Consider the following 17,197-nt stretch of genomic DNA (forward strand, 5'->3'; position numbering starts at 1 on the left):
GTGATCCCAAGGCTTCTTCAATTGCTCGATACATCTACGTGATCCTAGGGATTTCTCAATTGCCTGTCATATGTCAAGGGGAAAGGGTTGTTAGTTTCAAGCTAGAACTTCAGGGGAAAAACATTTGTTGCTTCAAAAACTTCTTATTTAAATAGCGGATTTGTGTACATAATGTCGGGCTATGGAGATTTATAACTTATCAAATTGCATCAGTAGCTAGTCGTTTCAAGCTCACATTCAAAATTTTGGAAAGATATGTAAATATCGATCTTATAACGAATTTCTACATTTAAATGAAAGTCAAGCATAAGGTCAAGTTGTTCCCTGTTTTGGAGCAGTTAAAGAGGGTTTCTTTTATAGTCTGTAGTCATGAGCACGCATCAACAAATCCACTGGGCAAAAAGGAGATTTAGTCATATTTGATAGTACCATCTGGATTTTTCTATAATTGTAGTCACAATGTTCTTTAGGTATTTTTGGCCACTGAACGGTTAATATTGTCTACCTGGAAATTGGAGAAACATTTGGTCATTGAGTTTGATATAAATCCCAATGGTGATGACCATATGTGGATTGGATGGGCATATATTTAGCTTTATATTTAATATGAGCAGAGGGAAAATAGTTTAAAAAGAAACATTTGGTCATTGAGTTTGATATAAATCCCAATGGTGATAACCCTATGTGGATTGGATGGGCATATATTTAGCTTTATATTTAATATGAGCAGAGGGAAAATAGTTTAAAAAGAAATAAATTCCTTTGGGTATGAAAGCACTTAGTCTTCGCACTTTCGGTCTAAGAATTCAACCCTTATTTTTTGCAGTGTCACATAGGAGTGACAGGCTAACAACTATATACAATAGCTTTGCCAATCATGGTAACTTACGGTTTGTTGTGTCTGATTAAAACAAAAGGGCCATGGAGCAGTGCATAGCTTGGGTGGCGATTTCAACGATATTTGCAGCCTACAAGAAGATTAGGCCAGCCATGCATGTGAGGAGAATTATTGCAGAAAATATTGTTTCCCTCATGTTTGTGCAAAGTTAAGTGAAATGTGCTTCTATAAGACTGGATCTCTACTGATGGAGGAGTCATCGTTGTCAGACCACCTATGTTGGGTTTGTGTGAATTTGCACCACAAAAGGGTTTGCCCTTTATTAAGCAAATAACCCAAGCATTAGGATTTTGTACCCAAGGTGTAGGTGTGAAATCAAGAAAAGGAATTATTATTCATTCATTGTTGAAAGTGGAGAACCGTTAGAGGAGAAAGGGTAAACTAAGGCTACGATGGAGGGCCTTGATCAAATAAAGAAATTATTTTTCCTTAAGTTAGTTGGGATTTTTCTAGAAGCTTCAAGTCAGCCTAGGCTTGGAAATGCACCATTTGAGGGCAAAGTCTACCCTCATGAGAAAACAATAAGAAGGGAAGTTGTGAAACTCATTTGATTATCCAACAAGTGCAATTCTTCTCAAGTGAGGATTGATCCAAGGAGGTTTCATACCTAAGGAAGCGGAGCTATATAAAGAGCAAGAAGAAGGGTTTCATGTTTGTTTTTTTGTTTCATGCTCTGCTTTAGGTTCAAGGAGGATGTTGGCTGAGTTTGGTGATGGTTTCAATGGGCAAGTCTGTGCATCCAAGTAGTGGAAAAGACTTGTGGAAAAGGGTCGAAATTTATGGGCTAATAGCAGTTGTACTTCTATGATCTAGCCACAGAGCCATGTACCTCATTAGAGGGCCAAAACACCTAGAATAAGGTTGTTTTGGTATGTCGTGAGGATTGGACGAAATTTGGAGTAACACCGCATGCCTTAGAGGACCAATGCAACAAGTACAGGGCAGGAAGAAGGGTATCGCAAGTCTGAGGTAACCCCAGATTTGGGGCGTCAAAGATTTGTAGCAAGGCTTAGGATATCAGTGAAAAAAATGACCAAATTGTGGTTGCTTAGCATCCTCAAGGAGATAGATTGCTAAGGTTGGAGGGTTGTCCATGAGGTTTTGGACAACAATTTTGATATGCCCTAGTTAGGGCTTCTTCCTATGCAGAGAGCCATCCTATAGTCTATCCAAATCTCAGTGAAATAATAACCCCGATCTATGATGAATAAAGGGTATCGAGACCCCAGAAAGGGAGCAGATAACTCTTTGTTGTGGCTAGAAGTTTGAGATGGAAAGACAATGACAAGGGTGATGTAGTAAAGCAAATGAGAAGGTTTGTTCAAATGTTTGAACAACAGTGGTAATTATCCCTAAGAACAGTGATATAGAATGCATCATATCATTGTTGGTGGGTTGTTTGGAATAGCCCTAGATCTGGACACTTTAAGGAGACAAATTGCAAAAGAAACAAAAGTCTTGGAAGCCCTAGATTAGTCATGGTGTTCACTGTGTATGGGTAAATTTGGAATCCCTTTAGAATGCATCTTATCACTGTCTGTAGGTTGTTTGGAATAGCCCTAGATCTAGAAAATTTGAGACAAATTGCATAAGAAACAACAATCTTGGAAGCCCTAAGTGTTGAGCTTTTAAGGATGAAAGGGCAGCCAAGAGGGCTAGATTTGGGGTGGCCTAGGAGTACCATTCTGGAGCATCCAAGACTTTGACAATTGGGTAGTCTAGAAGACCTGAAGTTCAAAGTTCATGAAAGGAATCAATGGTTGTTAGGAGGCAGAGTAGTGGACACCTAGTTCAGCTTATGAAAGGAACCATATGGTTGACAAGAGGGCATATCTAGAAGACCCAAGGAGAAAACCTCTTAATGGAGCTAGACAACTACTAGTGGGCAGTTCTTTGATCCAAAGTTCAATGACACAAGGAGTTGTGATCATTCATAGTTGCAACTGAAGATGCAAGTGCACTGATCATCAAATTTGGCGGCAACAAGATCTTTCAGATGTGTTCAAGGTACGTGGACTAAAAGGGCTATAGTGCATGTTTTCAACAAGTAGGTCAAGTGTACATTGTTTAGGGCGGGTTGGTGTTCATAACAGTTGACACCAATGCCTATTTGTGTCCTTACATCAGTGTTGTATGTAAGGGCCATGATCCCTAGTACGTGAGCCCTAACACTATTGTAAACAAGTAGAGGGATTAGAAAGTAAAAAATTGTCATGCGCACCAGACGATTAACAAACATATATTATTTCATTGTGCAAAGTAAAGTGTTGCCGCATTTGAGTGTGTTTGTGTTCCTGATCTTAGAGTCAAACCTGATTCTCGAGTGTAGTGGAAAAATCAACAAGCTTACGCTTGAATTAAGCATACACATACTTGCCCTCGCTTGGCTAATATTATCTTAGCAACAATCATGAAAAATAAGCACTAAAGATGTGAACCTCAAGTATAGCTTTATATCAAATTTTTAGGAAAAATTCTTGACTCTCACACACATGAATAAGTTCATACTACCTCAAAACCAATACAAAAGGATAAATCGTTGAGCGAAAATCAATACAAAAGGAAAAATTCTTGACTCTCACACACATGAATAAGATCATACTACCTCAAAACCAATACAAAAGGATAATCGTTGTGCAAAAAGCAAATATTCCAGTGTATTAAAGGACAATAGTATTTTGTAGAGAAAAGTATGGATCACCCATCCTTTGTGCCAAGTTTGTAGAATTTCTAGTGTATCTTCACCACTTGACCTTTGTAATTTATACACAACTTGACCTTTGTAGATTATACAATTGTAGTGGTTCACTACATAAATAACATCATTATAGTTGTTTATGAAAGCATAGATAACACATAATAAATTGAATAACAAACAAGTGGAGCCACAAATTCGCAAAAGATACTTTTAAGTGAAATGCATTGCATATAGGTATGTTAACTCACCTTCATTTATGAAGAATAACCTCCATTTTCTCTGTCTGCTTCCTTCATTTCTTTCTCTGTCTGCTTCCTTCATTTCCTTTTTCACACCCAACAAATGAAACCAAGACCAAACTACAAGAAATGATAAAACAAAGGAAAGCGAGTACAACAAACCCAACAAATGAAACCAAGACCAAACTACAAAAAATGAGACAAAAAAAACAAAGGAAAATAAAGCACAACTCAAAGCATGGCCATGCTCAAACTCAGAAAACAAAACAAGAAAATAAATTGCAAATATCCCCTTTGCACACCATCTCTCCCGCAATGTGTTGTCCTCTGCTGAAAGGAAAAAAAGTGGGTTGAATAAGGTTAAAATATACACATAATTAGTAATGGTAAACATATTTCAAAACCAAAAATTATTCATAATAGAAAACGCACCCCCCCTAGAGTTTTTTTTATAACGATGGGAACCCTTTTGTATTCCACTTGTTCATGCTCATCAAAACAAGCCATCTACAATAGATACAAAATAAGATATTAGAATCGTTATATAAGTTAAACTAAAGAATCGAATGCAATAATTAATCGTCATAAGAAACACACTTCCTTAACACTATAATATAAAAGGGGAGAGTCCATTTTGTATTTCATGTATTCATGCTCAATAGAACAAGCCATTTGCACTAGACATACGATAAAATATTAGATTTCTAATAGAATTTAAACTAGAGAGTTTGAAGGTATGAGCTTGTCATGCAACTTAGTTCGAGTCCAGATATATTTTGTGCTATATCTCAAAAAAATATAAATTTTATAAACCAGATATACTTTTACTACAAGTAATAAAAACAATGTTTTCAGAAGATGTAATTTTTTTGGAAAAGCAATCTAAGCATATATCTAAACATATTGAATACCCAAAATCCTAGGGTCCACAAGGCAGTAATTGTATGTTAGCATGATGGTTGATTGGTTGAAGGGTTAGTATACTTGTCTGCTCGACCTTACCCACCTCCTCTACAAGGCAGATTGTGTGGGGGTGTGCATGTGATGTGGAGCAAGAACACATATGTTGCAACATCTTAGACACTGCAACTATAGTCACTCACTGCACAAAGTAATATTATATATGAGATCACAAATAAACCACGAGAGAAAATGAATAACAAATATACAAAGCGACAAATTAATCATACACATACCTATTCACCCTTGGCTAATGTTATTGCAGCAACAACCATGAACAATAAGCCCTAAAATTGTGAACCTCAATATACCATTTTCCTTTAATGTGTGTCGAAGTTCTTGGAAAATCTCAAACCTCACACACATTAACAAGATCATACTACATTGAAGGCATGACAAAAGGATAAATCAATCCACAAAAAACAAATATTTTAGTTGATTAAAGGACAATATTCTTATGTAGGAAAAAAATAGGGCTTACCAATCATCCAAGCTGCGATGGTAGAATGTCTAGGGTATCTTCACCTTGACCTTCATAGACTATACAATTGTGGTCGCTCACTACACAAAGCAGATTGATATAGTTGAGTGTGAGATCACATTTAAAACATAATAAAATGAAAAGCAAGCCAATGGATTCACAAATGAGCGAAAGATAAAAAAATGCATTGCATATAGTTAAGGTGATTGACCTTCATTTATGAAATGATAAGCTCCATCTTATCTCTTTGATTTTCTCTCCTGGCTGCCTATGAAATGATATCCTCCATCTTATCTCTTTGGTTTTCTCTCCTTGCTGCCTTCCTTTCCTATTGCACATCCAATAAACAAATCCAAGACCAAACTACAAGAAATGAGAAAAAAATGTAAACCAAAGCTGAACGTGTACAACAAAAAGCATGACTATGTTGAAACTCAACAAAAACAAAACATGTAGACAATAGCAAAACAAAAATTGTAAACTTCCCCTTTGCACATTATCTCCACTGAAGTATCCTCTCCACACCTGAAAGGAAACAAAGTGGGGTGAATAACATTAAAATCCAAACATAGATACTAATGGTAAGCATATTAAAAAATTATTCATAATAGCAAACACACCTCCTCTAGAGTTTGTTATATAATGATAAACACTCCATTTTGTATTCCACTTACTCGTGCTCACTAGAACAAGACATCCACAAAAAAATACATAATAAGATATTAAAATCAATATACAATTTAAACTGGAGAATTGAATGCAATAATTAATCATAATATGAAACATATTTGTCTTTGAGTTTTGTTATATAAAGGGGGGTAATCCATTTTGTATTTCATGTATCCATAATTTTGATGGATTGTAGTAAATATAACTTACTACACACCAAAAAATGCATTTTAATTGTTTCAATTTGTATTTATAACATAACACATTGAATTCCCATGGTGGGAGCCCTCTCTCCAGAGAGGGCTTTTGAAACAGAAAATCAAGCAGACTTACTCTAAGAACTTGTGACAAGGGTTAGCTAAGATAGCCTTGAAGCTATCCATATATCAAATTGTTTTGACTAATGCAATATAGTCACGTCATAGTAATTTGAATGTATAATATTGTGTGTATTTGTGTGAAAGCCAACATTTTGGTTGATTTTTTTAGAGATTCATAGTGAGGAGACGATTTGTTATTGCGGTGCCTACCAAACCCAATTCTATGACTATCTATAGTGCTTATGGTTTGCGGATGGTTCTTGATACCTTCAAGGTGATCTTAGAGCTTCTTTAATTGCTCCATACATCCACGTGATCTTAGGGATTTTTCAATTGCATGTCATATGCCAAGGGGAAAGGGTTGCTAGTTTCAAGCTAGAACTTCTGGGAAAAACATTTGTTGCTTCAAAAACTTCTTATTTAAATAGCGGATTTGTATACATAAGGTTGAGCTACAGAGATTTATAACTTATCAAATTGCATGAGTAGCTAGTTGTTTCAAGCTCACATGTAGAAGTTTTGGAAAGATATGTAAATATCGATCTTATAACGAATTTATGTATTTTAGATGAAAGTCAAGCATAAGGTTCAGTTGTTCCCTGTTTTGGAGCAGTTAAAGAGGGTTTTCTCTTGCAGTCTCCAGTGATTAGCACGCGTCAACAAATCTACTGGGCAAAAAGGAGATTTGGTCATATTTGATATTACCCACTGGATTTTCTATAATTGTAGTCACATAGGTATTTTTGGCCACTGAAGAGTTAATATTGTCTACCTGGAAATTGCAGAAACTTTTGGTCATTGCGTTTGATATAAATCCCAATGGTGATGATCCTATGTGGATTGGATGGGCATATATTTAGCTTTATATTTAATATGAGCATAGGGAAATTATTGAAAAGAAAGAAATGCCTTTGGGTATGAAAGCAACTAGTCTTTGTACTTTTCGGTCTAGGAATTCATCGCACATTTTTTGCAGTGTCACATAGGAGTGACAGGCTAACAACTATATACAATAGCTTTGCCAATCATGGTAACTTACAGTTTGTTGTGTCTAATGAAAACAAAAGGGCCATGGAGCAGTGCATAGGTTGGGTGGTGATTTGAACGATATTTGCAGCCTACAACAAGATTACGCTAGCCATGCATGTGAGGAGAATCACTGCAAAAAAGCATTGGTTTCCTTATGTTTGTGGGAAATATAGCTCTCGTACACCTTGCTAACCTTGCTAGTTACCAAATCAGACAAAATGAATCTCATAAAATAGGACTTTGGCACATAGTTTTGGTCAATGAGTTGCCATACAAGAAAATTGTTATCTTCTTCACAAGTTTTTCCTGACGCTAATGTCGCTTATACAAACTCTGGGTTGGTGATTGTGTTTAGCTTAAAAAACTCCAATACAAAGGTGGTCTTCACATACCTATCGAGACTTCTTTCTTTGTTCGTTCCATGACTATAAAAATCATTCTATTTTATATTTGTATGCAAACATTGACCTCCAATCTCTTCAATTCTGCCAGCAGGCATAAGCAATTGAAATACCTAACGATATATAAAGTCGCACAGTTGTTTGGCTACAAAATTATGTTTACATCTACACAACACAAAATTAAAAGGGTTGCGGTGATGTAGAAAAATGTTTTGGATTTAAATGATTTCATTGCAGACATTAGAGACGATCTCATAGAGTTCTTTGGGAGAAAAGTATCAATGAAGCTTCTCATCATATCTCAGCTCCATTCCAACAATGAAAGTGCAAATTTAAGTGAAATGTGCTTCTATAAGACTGGATCTCTACTGATGGAGGATTCATCGCTGTCAGATCACCTATGCTTGGGTTTCTGTGAGTTTGCACCACAAAAGGGTTTGCCCTTTTGTGGGAAGAACCCAAGCATTGGGATTTTGTACCCAAGGTGTGGGTGTGAAATCAAGAAAAGGAATTATTATTTATTCATTGTTGCAAGTGGAGAACCCTTAGAGGAGAAAAGGTGACCTAAGGCTACGATGAAGGGTCTTGATCAAATAAAAAAATTAGTTTTCCTTAAGTTAGTTGGGGTTTGTCTAGAAGCTTCAAGTTGGCCTAGGCTTGGAAAGACACTATTTGATGGCAAAGTATACCCTCATGAGAAAACAATAAGAAGGGAAGTTGTGAAACTCATTTGATTATCCAACAAATGTGATTCTTCTCAAGTGAGGATTGATCCAAGGAACTTGCATACCTCAGGAAGCCGAGCTAGATAAAGAGCAACAAGAAGGGTTTCGTGTTTGTCTTTTTGTCTCATGCTCTGCATTAGGTTCAAGGAGGATGTTGGTTGAGTTTGGTGAGGGTTTCAGTGGGCAAGTCTGTGCATCCAAGTAGTGGAAGAGACTTGTTGAAAAGGGTCGAGAGTGTTGGGGGCTAATAGCAGTGGTACTTCTATGATCTAGCCGCAGAGTCTTGTACCTTACTAGAGGGCCAAAACACCTAGAATAAGGTTGTTTTGGTATGTTGTGAGGATTGGAGGAAAGTTGGAGTAACGTCGCATGCCTTAGAGGACCAATGCAACAAGTACAGGGCTGGAAGAAGGGTACCACAAGTCTGAGGTAACCCTAGATTTGGGGCCTCAAAGATCTGTAGCAAGGCTTAAGATATCAGTTAAAAAAATGACCAAACTGTGGTTGCTTGGGGGCTAAGTGGTAGCATCTTTAAGAATATAAATTGCTAAGGTTGGAGGGTTGTACATGAGGTTTTGGACAACAATTTTGATATGCCCTAGTTAGGGCTTCTTCCTATGCAGAGAGCCATCCTATGGTCTGTCCAAATCTCAGTGAAAGAATAGCCCAGATCTGTGATGAATGAAGAGTGTCGAGACCCTAGAAAGGGAGGCAAATAAGTCTTTATGGGTAGAAGTTTGAGATGGAAAGACAACGACAAGGGTGATGTAGTAAAGGAAAAGAGAAGGTTTGTGTCAATTTTTGGTAGCATTGGATGTGCTCTAGCCATGAAATTTGGTGGAGAGTCTAAGCCACATGAGTTCTCCGAGACCCAGAAATAGTTTGGAGATATTCCACCCGGATGAAGGGATATTAAAATAATTAATATTTTTAATGGGTTCCTAAGTCCAAACTTAGGAAAATAAAAATATTAATGTGTATTAATATAAAATGGGTGAGAAAGTTCTAAGTGATGAGGATCAAGACAATTCTAATCTTAGTCGTTGATTAGGGACTTAATCTCAGCCGTTGCATCGTCAACATGAAAAGTATAAGAAGAGGCTTGAGGGTCAGTTAGAGATACACCGAGAGATATCAAGAATTTGATTTTCTAGGGCTAGGTTATTTAAGGAAATCGAGTTAGAGATCAATTGCAGTCTAGGGATTTTCAGCAAGGGATTTCAATCCAAGGCTGAAGAATACATAGCAGAGAGGCAATGAAGTGTTGAAAGAGTCAGCGCAGCCCCAAGAAGCGTTGACGCAAAGGCCTAAGGAGCCAATGCAAAGGACGCAGAGGCCCGTAGAGTCTGACGTAGAAGCCATAGAGACTGAGCAGAAGCCATAGAGGCAGCACTGGGAGATTCTGTGTGGCAGACTGGGAGCTTTCTGTGTGGCAGACTGGGAGCTGATCAACAAATTTTGAGCCGGGAGAGGTGACTCAATTCCAAAGCAGTGCTTGGAGCAGCTTTCGCTTTCCAGCACAAGGAATGGTCAGAGTCACCGTGGGCTTGATCATTCGGTTGCTGATTTGTCGAAATATCTGTCTCCGGAGAGAGGTACTACTGCCAAGGATATTCTCTGAAGGGTGATCCATTTCTGGCACCCTAGTTGTTTTCACGAACCTGCTTAATAAAACAAACCCTCTATATGTTGCACCGGTTTTCCTGCATTGAGTTTTCCCAGGGACGATTGTCCAAAAATAATGGTGTCCCTTGTGTGATTGTCTCAGTTTATTTCAGTGCATGATCTGTATATTTGTGAATGTTGCATTCGTGTTTACTTCGATGTTTATGCAATTAAATAATTTGTTAATGTAAAGAACAAGTAGGAGATAGCAAACCAGAAATCGCAGTAGAGGTTTCTGATGTGTTATATTCAGGAATTTTCACATGGTATCAAAGAAATTGCAAATCAGAGGCGACTGAAGACACCAGCCGAGAAAATCCGAGAATTTGTAGCAGAGAAGCAGTTGTCCCGAGAGATAGCATTGTTCCAGAGCCAGAGACGTAGAAGGAGGAGGGACGCAGTGCAGAGAAGGAGACGCAGAGGCTTACGCAATGCCTACGTCAGCACTCTGAGCCAGGTAAAGGTGATGCAGTAGCTGGGAGGAGCCCACGCAGTAGTTGCGTCAGCAATCTAGGTCAACGCAGAGGCAAAGGGGGAGCAGATCAAGCCTACGTAGTGCCAAGTTATCCTTCTTAGTCAAGAAGGATTGACGCAGTGGCCAGGAGTAACTAATCTAGCTCTCACTGTGATTGCACTGAGCCAGAAGGGCTCAGATTCTCCAGTTGTCGGGGCTAAGGGAGTTGAGCAGATTTTGATTTGTGGAGCTGGTGGAACGATGTTTCTATGAGTTCAGAACTGTTTCTAAGGAGACTAAACCAAGGTAGAGTGAAGCACTACCTCGACAAATTTCTAGCCAAGAAATCTAGATCCGGGTTGCAGCGGCAAAGGAGAATTGGAGAGGAGTGATTCGACAGTTGGCGAGAGGATTCCCGTGACGGAAATCAAGACTCAAAGGGAGTCTAGAGAAAAGGAGCAGAGATGGTAGTGAACGGATTGAGGGATCAAGACAAACTGGATGGTGCTTCCAATTTTGTCATTTTGAAGGCCAGGATCCTGTTAATCCTAGATAAACATCGCATCAAGGTCTATGCCTTGAAAACAGTTGTCGTCCCAATTGATCCTAATGCAAATGAGCATTGAGAAGTATGAGAAGGCCGAGGCGAAGGCGAAATGCATGATTCTAGAGGAGGTCAAGGATCATGTCATACCCCATATTGCTGAGAAGAACACAGCAAGGGAGATGTGGCAGACGCTGACCATCTTATACTAGGGCTCTTCCATGTAGCGGAAGATGTTATTAGAGAATCAATTGAGGTCATATCAGATGCAGAAAGGAGAGGAGATAGATATGTTCCTTCTTAGGTTGCAAGGAGTTCACGAACAGCTTACTTCCGTGGGGTCTACACTGGATCCAGAGTTTATGGTCAGGACTGCTCTGAATGCAGTCTCTGAGGACTGGGAGATGTTTGTCCAAAGTATTTTGGGCAGAGCGACTCTCCCCAGTTGGGAGGAGAAGTGGTCAACTCTTCGACAGGAAGAGATTGGGTGGTTGACCAAGGCGAGGAGTTGCAGTAAGGGAGTATGAATCAAGAAAGAGGAGGAGGATGTAGCTTTAGCATATGCGGGACAACAAGGGATCCAGAAGAGGAAGAAGAAAGATATCTCCAAGGTCAACTGCTTCAACTATCGGGAGTTGCAACATTATGCCTCTCAGTGCCCCAGGAAGAAAGGCAAGGGAGAAGCTTCTGACTCAAAGGCTACTGCAGCCAAGGTGGAGAAGGATGTCGAGACTGATGACGATTGTGCCATGAGTGCTCATGCGCCTCTAGAGAAGAGGTGGGGAGAGAGGACTACAGAAATGGGGCAGGATCCTTGAGTTGCCCAAACTCTTGGATCACATACGACGACGGGAGCCCTTAACGACAGTAGCATGATGACAGGTGTCAGGTAGAGCAAGGTGTGATGGAGCGACAAGGTAGTACTAGAGTGCATAATTCTGTAGCAGGGCAGTGGATGTTGCAGCAATGCGAGATGCACAGAAGAGGTTGCAGCAGCGCAGTGGCAAGAGAGGGAGCACAGGTTAGCGACAGAGGTACCTTCAGTATCAGGAGGCTTCCAAAATGACCGGGTTGTCAATGTTTGGGTGAAGTCAGTTACTTACTTCTTGGTAAATGAGTTGCAGTGCAATCGTTAGCAGTGGCAATGTTATGGGTAGCATGATGCAGCATTTTGAGAGGGAGTTGCAGTACAGATGTAGCAGTGGCAGTGGCAGTGTCACGGGCAGCAATACAGAAAGCAACAGTGCAGTGGATGTGAGGACCAATGCGGAGGATCAGTGTGATGCTTATATGGTGAAGAATTACTAGAGCACATTCCTCACTAAGAGGGAGTGTTGATTTTTGGTAGCATCAGATGTGCTCTAGCCATGAAATTTGGTGGAGAGGCTAAGGCACATGAAATCTCCAAGACCCAAGAATCGTTTGGAGAAATTCCACCCAGATGAAGAGATATTAAAATAATTAATATTTTTAATGGGTTCCTAAGTCTAAACTTAGGAAAATAAAAATATTAATGTGTATTAATATAAAATGGGTGAGAAAGTTCTAAGTGACAAGGATCAAGCCAGTTCTAATCTTAGTTGTTGATTAGGGACTGAATCCCGACCGTTGAATCGTCAACAAGAAAAGTATAAGAGGAGGTTTGAGGGTCAGTTAGAGATACACCAAGAGAGATCAAGAATTCGATTTTCTGGGGCTAGGTTTGCTGAGGAAATTGAGTTAGAGATCAGTTGCAGTGAGGGGCAGTTCAGCAAGGGATTTCAATCCAAGGCTGAAGAATACATAGCAAAGAGACAATGGAGTGCCGGAAGAGTTAGCACAGGCCCAAGAAGGGTTGACGCAGAGGCCTGAGGAGCCAGCACAGAGGACGTAGAGGCCTGAGGAGCCAGCGCAAAGGACGGAGAAGGCCTCAGAGGCAGCATTGGGAGTTATGCGGGTCAGACTGGAAGTTGATCAGTAGATCTTGAGTCGGGAGAGGGTGACGGAGTTCCAGAGCAGTGCTTAGAGCAGCTTTCACTGTCCAGCACAAGGAACAGTCAAATTCACTGTGGGGTTGATCATCTGGTTGCTGATTTGCCAAAATATCTATCTTCGAAGAGAGGTACTACTGCCAAGGATATTCTCTGAAGGTTGAGCCAATTCTGGCACCCTAGTTGTATTCACGAATTTTCTTAATAATACAAACCCTCTATATGTTGCACCAGTTTTCCCGCATTGGGTTTTTCCGGGGACGATTGTCCAAATAACGGTGTCCCTTGTGTGATTGTCTCAGTTTATTTCAGTGCATGATATGTATATCTATGAAGGTTGCATTTTTGTTTACTTCAATGTTTATGTAATTAAATAACTTGTTAATGTAAAGAACAAGTAGGAGATAGTAAACCAGAAATTGCAGTAGGGGTTTCTAATGTGTTAGATTCAAGAATTTTCACAGTTTGTTCAAATGTTTGAACAATAGTTGTAATTAGCCATAAAAATAGTGGTATAGAATGCATCTTATCACTGTTGGTGGGTTGTTTGGAATAGCCCTAGATCTGGACAATTTAAGGAGACAAATTGCAAAAGAAACAAAAGTGTTGGGAGACCTAGACAAGTCATCGTGTGCATTGGGTATGGGTAATTTTGAATCCCTTTAGAATGCATCTTATCACTGTTGGTGGGTTGTTTGGAAGAGCCCTAGATCTAGACAATTTAAGGAGACAAATTGCAGAAGAAACGACAATCTTGGAAGTCCTAGATTAGTCATGGTGTTGAGTGTGTATGGGTAATTTTGGAAGCCCTAAGTGTTGAGCTTTGAAGGATGAAAGGGTAGTTGAGAGGGCTAGATCTAGGGTGGCCTAGGACTACCATTCTAGAGCATCCAAGACGTTGGCAAGTGGGTAGTCTAGAAGACCTCAAGTACAATGATCATGAAAGGAATCAATGGGTTGTTACGAGGCAAAGTAGTGGACACCTAGTTCAGCTTATGAAAGGAACCATGTGGTTGACAAGAGGGCATATCCAGAAGACCCAAGGAGCAAACCTCTTAATAGAGATAGAAGGTTTCTAGTGGGCAGATCCGTGAGCCAAAGTTCAGCGCCACAAAAAAAGTTGTGATCATTCATAGTGGAAACTTTTGATGCAAGTGCACTGATCAGTAGATTGGGCGATAACAGGATCTACCAGTTGTGTTCAAGGTACGTGGACTAAAAGGGCTATAGTATGTGTTGTCAACAAGTAGGTCAAGTGCACTTTGTTTAGGCTAGATTGGTGGTCATAGCAGTTGACACCAAGCCCTAATTGTATCCTTATATCAGGGCTATATGTAAGAGCCATAATCCTGAGTACGTGAGCCCTAAGATAATTGTATTACAGTTTGTAATATAACAAGTAGAGGGTTTACAAAGTACAAAATTATCGTGCGCACTAGTTGATTCACTGGTGTATGTTATTTCATTATCCAAATTAGAAGTGTAGTTGCATTTGAGTGTGTTTGTGTTCGTGATTTTAGAGTCAAACCAGATTCTTGAGTGTCTTGGAAAAATCAACAAGCTTACACTTGAATTAAGCATACACATATCTGCACTCCCTTGGCTAATAATATCTTAGCAACAATCATGGAAAATAAGCACTAAAAATGTGAACCTCAAGTATAACTTTTCTATTTTTTTCATATCAAAGTTTTAGGAAAAATTCTTGAATCTCTCGAACATGAATAAGATCATACTACCTCGAAACCTTTACAAAAGGATAAACGTTGTGCAAAAATCAAATATTTCAATGTATTAAAGTAAAATAGTATTTTGAAGGAGGAAAGTATGGCTTACCAATCCTTTGTACCAAGTTTGTATTATTTCTAGTGTATCTTCACCACTTGACCTTTGTAGATTATACAATTGTAGTCGTTCACTACATAAAGAAGATCATTATAGTTGATTATAAAAGCATAAGATAACACATAATAAATTTAATAACAAAAAAGTGGAGCGACAAATTAGCAAAAGATACTTTTAAGTGAAATGCACTGCATATATGTATGTTAACTCACCTTCATTTATGAACAATAACCTCCATTTTCTCTATCTGCTTCCTTCATTTCTTTCTTTGTCTGCTTCCTTCATTTCCTTTTCCACACCCAACAAATGAAACCAAGACCAAACTACAAAAAACGTGAAAAAAAGGAAAACAAAGGAAAACGAGTACAACAAACCCAACAAATGAAACCAAGACCAAACTACAAAAAATGAGCCAAAAAAAAAACAAAGGAAAATAAGTACAACTCAAAGCATGGCCATGCTCAAACTCAGAAAACAAAACATTCAAACAAGAACAAAGAAAAATTGCAAATATCCCCTTTGCACATCATCTCTCCTACAATGTGCTCTCCTCTGCTGAAAGGAAAAAAAGTGGGTTGAATAAGGTTAAAATATACACACAATTAGTAATGGTAAACATATTTCAAAACCAATAATTATTCATAATAGAAAATGCACCTCCCCTGGAATTCTTTTATAACGATGGACACTCTCTTTTGTATTTCACTTGTTCGTGCTCATCAAAGCAAGCCATCTACAACAGATACAATTTAAGATATTAGAATCATTATATAAGTTAAACTAAAGAGTCGAACGCAATAATTAATCGTCATAAGAAACATACCTTCCCTTAAGACTATTATGTAAAGGGGGAGAGTCCATTTTGTATTTCATGTAATCATGCTCAATGGAACAAGCCATTTGCACTAGATACGAAATAAAATATTAAATTTCTGATAGAATTTAAACTAGAGAGTTTGAAGGTATGAGCTTGTCATGCAACTTCGTTCAAGTCCAATTATATTATGTGTTATATCTCAAAAAAATATAAATTTAATAAGCTAGATGTACTTCTACAACAAGTAATACAAACAATGTTTTCATAAGATGTAAATTTTTTGGAAAATGAATCTAAGCATATCTAAACATATTGAACACCCAAAATCCCAAGGTCCACAAGGCAGTGGTTGTATGTTAGCACGATGGTTGAATGGTGTTGAATGGTTGAAGGGTCAGTATGCTTGTCTGCTTGACCTTACCCACCTCCTCTACAAGACACATTGGGTGGGGGTGTGCACGTGATGTGGAGCAAGGACACATATGTTGCACCATCTTAGACACTGCAACTATAGTCACTCACTGCACAAACTAATATTATATATGAGATCACAAATAAACGACAAGATAAAATGAATAACAAATATACAGAACGTACCTGTTTGCCCTTGGCTAATGTCATAACAGCAACAACCATGAACAATAAGCCCTGAAATTATGAACCTCAATATAGCATTTCCTTTATTCTATGTCGAAGTTCTTGGAAACTCTCAAACATCACACCCGATAAACAGATCATACTACCCTGAAGACATGAAAAAAGGATAAATCGATCCGCAAGAAACAAATATTTCAGTCGATTAAAGGACAATATTCTTATGTAGGAAAAAAATATGGCTTACCAATCGTCCAAGCTATGTTGGTAGAATGTCTAGGGTATCTTCACCTTGACCTTCGTAGACTATACAATTGTGGTCGCTCACTACACAAAGCAAATCGATATAGTTGAGTGTGAGACCACATATAAAACATATTATAAAATGAAAAGCAAGCAAATGAATTCATAAATGAACGAAAGATAATTGTGGGTGAAATGAATTGCACATAGTTAAGGTGATTCACCTTCATTTATGAAATGATAAGCTCCATCTTATCTCTTTGATTTTCTCTCCTTGTTGCCTTCCTTTCCTATTGCACATCTAATAAACAAAACCAAGACCAAACTACAAGAAATGAGAAAAAAAATGTAAAACAAAACTAAACAAGTACAACAAAAAGCATGACTATGCTCAAACTCAACAAAAACAAAACATGTAGACAATACCAAATAAAAATTGCAAACTTCACCCTTGCACATTATCTCTACTGCAGTGTCCTCTTCTCACCTGAAAGGAAAACGACTGGGGTGAATAACATTAAAATGCAATTATAGATAGTAATGGTAAGCATATTAAAAAACCAATAATTATTCTTAATAGTAAACACACCCCCTCTAGAGTTTGTTATATAATCATAAACACTCCATTTTGTATTCCACTTACTC

This window comes from Pinus tabuliformis, chromosome 1_2 (genome assembly GCF_031772625.1).
Source record: "Pinus tabuliformis cultivar Carrire ecotype Pingquan chromosome 1_2, CPIR1, whole genome shotgun sequence".
NCBI classification, from domain to species: Eukaryota; Viridiplantae; Streptophyta; class Pinopsida; order Pinales; family Pinaceae; genus Pinus; species Pinus tabuliformis.